Below are 7030 nucleotides of genomic sequence, written 5' to 3'. Positions count from 1 at the left end.
AGTAGCATCTTTAAAAAGTTAAGTAAACATTGGTTAAGATCCCCGCACCTAAAACACAAGTGTGGCGCATCTCTAAACGCGCGAGAACTTACTAGCGAAGAGAAAGTTGACATAGGCGAGAATCTCTCACCCAAGCACTGTCCAAATCAATAGACTTCCACAAGTAAAATACACGTGTGTAGATTTGGGGGAGGGCTAAAAGTAGCATCTTTAAAAGGTTAGGTAAGCATTGGTTGGGATCCCCGCACCTAAAACGCGAGTGTGGCGCATCTCGAAACGCGCGAGAACTTACGAGAGAAAAAAATGTTGATAGGGGCGAGAATCTCTTACCCAAGCACTGTCCAAATCGATAGACTTCCACAAGTGAAATACACGTGTGTAGGCCTTATGTGCCACGAGGTACAAAGAAGCTAAGTGAAGTGAAGTGAATTAAAAACTTATCAGTTTTCTGGAAACATGTATAGCGCTAATCCACTGCACTCAGACTTATATATGAAGCAATGGTAATCGCGATAGCTTTTCACTGTCAAAACGGGAAAAGAGTCGGGATTTTCGCTTTCAAATGAGGCGTGTTGCTTTGTTAACAGAGTGTGACCCATTTTTCCAAGTGAGACCCCCTTTTATTCTAGTGTGACCCATTTTTCCAGTGTGATACTTTTTCCTAAGTGTGACCCTTTTATCCCAGTGTGACTCACTCTTCTAACTGTGACCCATTTTTCCTAGTCTCCTCCGCAGCCGTTTTTAGGGTCGTCACGCAACGCTTCTCCCCCACTAGTGGTGGAGAAGCGTTGCGTGACGACTCTAATAACGGCTGCGGAGGAGACTACATTTTTCCAGGTGTGACCCTTTTTTCCCAGTTTGACCCACTTAGAAAAATTTTACTCATTTTTTTAAGTGTGACCCATTTTCCAAGTTTGACCCATTTTTATAAGCGTGATCCTTTTTCTCAGTGTGACCCATTTTTCCAAGTGTGACCCATTATTCCAAATGTGACCCATTTTCCAAGTGTGACCCATTTTTTCCAGTGTAACCCATTTTTCCAAGTGTGACCCATTTTTCTAGTGTAACCCATTTTTCCAAGTGTGACCCATTTTTCCAAGTGTTAACCATTTTTTCTGTTTGGCAATTTTGCTCAAGAGCGTATCACAAAGAGCCGCGTATCAGTTTGGCTGCAGCGCAGACGTATTTTTGCCTGTTGCTTGCTTCGCCGAAAAGTATCTCGAGCTTCGGTCGCTTGAAATTCTGTATTTTATTGGCATCCAGGATCTTTCTTTGTAACGCTTTAAACTATTCCGAACAGAGTAGCAACAATAACTGTGTCTTTCTTTCTCGAAGTTTGAAACCATGATGACCACGATGGATCCACGAACCAGCCCGCCATTTGTATCACACAAATCAAAAATATAAACTTCTGCGATGTCAGCTTTGAAAAACGGAAAGAAATCACTTTCGATGACCTCTCGTGGTTTATGAAACCATTCGCTCGACACGGCGAATCAAATTTGGCTCGGATCGAGCGACGGTCCGCGAATTTGATCGATAGAGGCTAACAGAACTTGGATTTGCCGCCATTCTTTAGTTCGCGCCACCCGTTCTTTGATCGAATTCCGCGCGATGCATATACAGCGAAGCCTCTGCTTGTAACATTAATTATTTAAACTTTTTAACCAGGCCATGCATGGTTGGTGATCTGGTTGACGGCCACTCTTACCACTCGGTCATCTGATAAGGAGACATCAATTTGGAAGTACAGCTGATTACAAATAGAAGCGAAAGTGAACTACGACGTTTCGAAGTCATCTTGACTGCATTACCGAGCCCAAATTCGCAATTAGCCAATCAGAAGCCGTGTCTACCGTCCTGATATCCTGCGATATCAAGTCACTGACCAGGTATGGCTACGATATCATGCTCACTTGACCGAATTTGGGTACAGTAAATACCTAATCGCACCTTTTTGGTTCGCTTCGGTGGCATATCAAGCTCGTTTGGTCTTGCCATGGGTATTTTGGCTCAACTACGTCTCGCTAAAACATGACCAAATTCGCCTAGTATGCCGCCGAAGCGTACCAAGAAGAGAAAAGAAAATAAACTTGATAAGATAACTCCTACTCAATGAATTTTTCTATCGATTTTATTAATAAGCAAGCATCCTTTGCAACCTGATGATGAAACTATTTCACTTTTTACATGTCTCATTTTCGTGGCGGGAGGGGGAGGGGTCGTTATCGTCCTAGCGAATCTGTGACTCGTTGTATTATACGTTGAGATAATCAGGAAAGTGATTTCAGCGAGCGTTCTGTTACTTGAAAAACGTTTGATACCAAAATGAAAAGCATAAATTATGACTAAGGAGTGACACATCGTGGCCATTTAAATAGCCATCAGTCGAATACTTTCCGCGGGTTTCTCGTCCAATCTGTTCTCCCTCAATGACGTCTTCTCCCTAAAAGGAAGATATTTTATTACATTAGTTGCAAAAGAAAGACAAACTAACATTTGGTTTTCACTTCCTTCAGTTACAGTAAAAACATGCATGTAAGAGCCTAGTGGTTTAAGAAGCTGATGGCATGAATTTTCCGTTTTAAAAACCAAAGATATAATAACCTGTTTAGCCAAGTAACATCAAGCAGGTTTTTATATGTGGGTTACAGTTAAATTATTAACTCTTGTTAGAGAGGCAACATGACATATACATTCTGTAATAAGTTGTGTTAGGCTTATCACAATACAGGCCCAAACCTAAGCTGATTTATTTTTCTGGTTATCAACAACTATATCTCCTTCCTAGAAATTAAGAAGGTAATAATAACATACTTGCTTAAATTGTCAATAAGTACCCCAGACTAGAAGAAACTATTTTGCCAGATTTTAAAACATGTAGGTTCTTACACGCGGGTTTTACTATTTTTCATCCTACCCCGTGCCGTCTTCGCCAAACTCTTACCCACCGATGTCGTTCCTCTGCCATAGTGAACCAGTCCCCCGGAGGGGTACTCCCTCATATAGGCTAGATAGGTATGTGCGGACCCATTGCGTTTGGTTCATTAGACTTTTTCGTCAGAAAGAGGGTATCGGTTTTAGCCACTTTAGTCTCAAATAGGATTTGGTTTTTGCAATGTAGTCATAAGGCAGGTCTTAACCGGAGTAGGGAAAATCCCTGGGTTTAAATGGTAAGGGTTTGGGAGGCGGGCCGGGTGGAGTACCGCAGGGGGGCAGTGTACCACCGCTTTTACTCACCGTTTCTTTTTCCGACGATAGAAGACGATGATGATAATGGCGACCAGACATACAACTCCAAGAACAACACCGAGGACTATCAGGGCGTACTTGTGTGACGTCCCCGAGTTAGGTTCATCTGAGTTGCCACCGAACGCTTCGGGTGGAGCCGAGGAAGCCTTGCGCGACCCGACTTCCACCTGCTCGATAAAAACGACGCCATGTCCCATTCGTCGATGGATTTCCGGCGCCACGTTCACCATTAACGCACTCAAAATATCATGAGGAATAACGTCATTTTCGCTTTCGTCCGGGGTCTTAACAGCTAGTCTGACATTTAACAGACTCGTTCCCTCCCATGATTTGGGGTAATCTTGCAGAATAATGATGTCATCGGGTTGGAAACTGAGAGACTTTTTTTGGCTTTTTCTTTTCGTGTTCCTGGAAAATAAAGAGAAAATGAAGACATTTGTTTAGGTCGCCTTCAAAGATGAGGAAGGAAAGGGAGGGACCCAACGTGTATCGCGATTCTGCAGTTAGAGAATGTTATCTGTGAATCTCCAAATAACCAGGATGTTAGCAGATGTGGTAGATAAGGAAGAGAAAGGCATTGAAGTCGTCTTGACTACAATTAGCTATGTCATCAGATGGCCACACGTGGTATTTTTACTGCCAATTTGAACACCGCTGGCCATTGTCTTCGGCCGAATGTACCTGTTTTCAAACTAGCGCGTTTTAAACTTTTAAATTATTCACTTGAATCATATCTTTTACCAAGGCCTACATTGATATTTCTATTTCGTCATCGAACATTTGGGAATGCTTGTCGCAATGGTTAACTAACCGTCCTTAAATCACTATGAAGGTCTTACTAAATAGTGTTTGAATGTGATTAAGTCTAGATGTGCATGGGGTAGAATAAAGACTCTAATTACAGATTCATCATTTCTACTTACTGCTTTTCGTCGTCAAGACATGGGTTCAAACCACAGTGGCTTGTTAGGATCTCAGCAAGAGTCTTTTTAAACTCCATAGGATTCCACTGCCAAAAAATAATAGTTTCAAGTTATACGAAACAACAAGAAAGAAAGAACTAACTTTTTGACAATTATATCAAGATTAATCTCAGGAAATTTTCATGCTAGAACTCCCACGTTACAAACGTGGACGTGGTTTCTTTGCTTGACAACAAGATGCCAACCTCGTTCCCAGGGCTTTTGGAAACGAGGTTGACAATATGCTACAAGTGTTTCTGGAGAGTCTGACTGGGGGTGTTGGAATCTCAGTTACTAGTTAATTTTTTTCGAGGATTTCTTGCCTATCTAGAGATTGGAGAATAATGTTAGTTTGACAGAACTAAAAACATGTCACTTACTTGATCCCAATTCATTTTTAAGACGACAGAAACCGCATTGGAACCTATGATATAAATAAAAATGTAAAGGACAGTGTTAGAAACTGAATTATGACAACACTCGCCATTCGGGCGAGTGACTCTCAAAATCCACTCGCCCGGTGTAATTTTTTCTCGCCCAGATAAGATGCCTCCCCTCCCCGAAAAACTTCGCAATGATTCACAAACCATACGTATTTTCGGTATCTCATAATCACGGAGGCCCAGCTTCGGCTTGCCATTTCGTGTCGAGGCTTAAGACCCGATTTTTTTTAATCAGCGGTACGTAAAGCAGAGAACGTGGCACTCTCATATATAAATACAAATGTTTTCGTCGTTTTCAAAGGAATGGTTCTTATTAAGGCGGGGGTTAACATAAAGGCCGTATTTTTGCTGGGTATTATGGTTTGAATGCAAATATCTCGTTCACGTTTCAAGCAGTGAAAAATCTCTCTGCTCATTTCACGTAGCTACGTTTAGGGTTGTTTTGTAAATTTTTTGGTGATTTTTGGGTATATTTGGGGATAAATAGTTTTTCTCAAAGGATTAGTAAAATTTATGGAAATATGAAATTTTGAAGATTTGATGCTGTTTTAAAATTAGAATTTGAAGTTAGAAATTGGTAGACGAACACCAAACAGTTGCCCACCAACCCGGGGAGCCCTTTTGGGGGCAATTAACTGTCTGATGGTGTTCCAAACCCCTTTCTTTCCTTTTAATCCCTCTTTAAACTTCCTAAAATTTCACTTAAATTCATGTTTACTCCGGCCTTAAAGGCGGACAATTTTGAATGTTTCTTGACGTCTAAATCAAGTTTTCAGTGCCCGATATATTCACTGATATGGATACAAGTTAAAACGTGCGTTTTAAGAGCCAGTGCCCATAACTATGGACAAACAACGGCACAAGTCGAAAAATCGATTTTGCTCATTTTTTGCCCATAGATTGGCCCTAGCTAGTAAACAAACGGACCATAGTTAGTTTCTCCTAATGCAGCTTTTTGGGGGAGAAATTTGCGAAAAACGAATTCGCCCCGATTGAGCGCAAAATCTACTTCCTGTTATGCTAAATTTTCTGAAAATTTGATTGCTTTGCGCGTCGCACAGCAGCTACTTGAGAATCTTTCAATGGTCTTTACATTCAGCTTAGGTCTTCATGGTATGACTGAGCGAAAAATAAAATAAATCGAGGTTTCTTTTGAGCCCGAAACGAGATCAAACTGCCACGCAAAATTTTACAATGTGTCGCAAGAGAATTATTGCATAAAAACATCGCCATATTTTTCTATGGGCTATAACTTTAAAAACACTTTCTACGGGTTAACTGTACACCCACCTGTTTGAAAATCAAAAAACATCTCTGGGCAAATGGTTTTAAGTCGCCCGCCTTGGCCTCTGCTTCTCATGAATTTTTCCCTGAACCGCCGTGAGAATGTAAACAATTGCGTGACGCGAGCAGTCACCCTGAATACATAATTTGTTTCCAACAAACCGCAGATGGCTATCTTAGAACATTTGGGTGAATAAAGAAAAACACAATGGACCACTTTTAACTTAAATATTTTGAAAGTCATCGCTTTGGAAATTTCGTTAATTAAAAACGCCAATTAAAAGCAATTTACTTGGAGTTCGGGTGTTGTTGCTATGTCGTTTTAAGCTGTCGTTCTTTCTTTGATCATTTTAATTACAAGAATGAGTTCTAGAAAGAAAATCGTTCTAAGTTCATTTGTTAAGCGTAATGACAAGTTGATATTGTTGGTTTGTAGCCTTACGTGATCTGAAGGAACGCTACAGTGATTACATTTGTATTTGTTGATTTCGACGGATCGATTTTCGGTTAAACCTTTTTATTTGTACCAGCAACATTTAGTGCCTTTTCTCCTGCTAAAAAGTCGGAAAAAGTAAAGTAAACAAATCCTAGAAGTTTAAATCATAAATAAGAGGCATCAACAGTGCGAGTGTCTCGGTAAGCTGTTAATTTGAACAATTACTGTGCTGGACGGATTGCTTTCCAGGTTACGCACGTACTATACATATAGTTCATTGTGTGCGAATGTTTCTGTTTCAAACAATTGAAATGCTCAATGCTTTTTTTTCTTTTTTTCTTCAGTCTTAAAACTTAAGGCTAGAGTTAGGCTAAACCCTAAACCGTTTTGGCGGCCAACCTATTTTTGGCTAATTGCTTAATCAAATTATATATATATTTCATTGAAATTCGCTCTTCCGTGATCGACTTCCGCGAACAAAACAAGATGGATGTTCGCTGTTCATTTAAGACTACAATTAATCCTGGTCAAAAGTGTTGGGACAGTTACGGCTGATGACTTCACAGGCAGCCTCTCTTAAGACCAAACCCGCGTAAGCCCGCCTACCCCCCTCCCCCCTGTCAATGTTGATAAAAATCTTGAAGGAAAAAAAT

At 40.6% G+C, this 7030-nt stretch overlaps 1 pseudogene across 1 annotated transcript in view; it reads right to left on the bottom strand.

The window, feature by feature from the left end:
• Positions 1-2120: 2120 nt before the first annotated feature.
• Positions 2121-7030, bottom strand: part of LOC110043142 (scavenger receptor cysteine-rich type 1 protein M130-like) — a 32047-nt pseudogene continuing 27137 nt past the window's right edge. Inside the window, exons 15-18 of the transcript XR_016208156.1 lie at positions 4595-4638; positions 4176-4261; positions 3241-3660; positions 2121-2446 (exon numbers count right to left, since the gene is read on the bottom strand). The product of XR_016208156.1 is annotated as a scavenger receptor cysteine-rich type 1 protein M130-like (transcript). The remainder of the gene's footprint in view (positions 2447-3240; positions 3661-4175; positions 4262-4594; positions 4639-7030) is intronic.

This window comes from Orbicella faveolata, unplaced genomic scaffold (genome assembly GCF_042242905.1).
Source record: "Orbicella faveolata isolate gen_17 unplaced genomic scaffold, um_ofav_v1 contig_24, whole genome shotgun sequence".
Classification (NCBI taxonomy): Eukaryota; Metazoa; Cnidaria; class Anthozoa; order Scleractinia; family Merulinidae; genus Orbicella; species Orbicella faveolata.
This window is presented reverse-complemented; position numbering and strand designations above follow the sequence as displayed.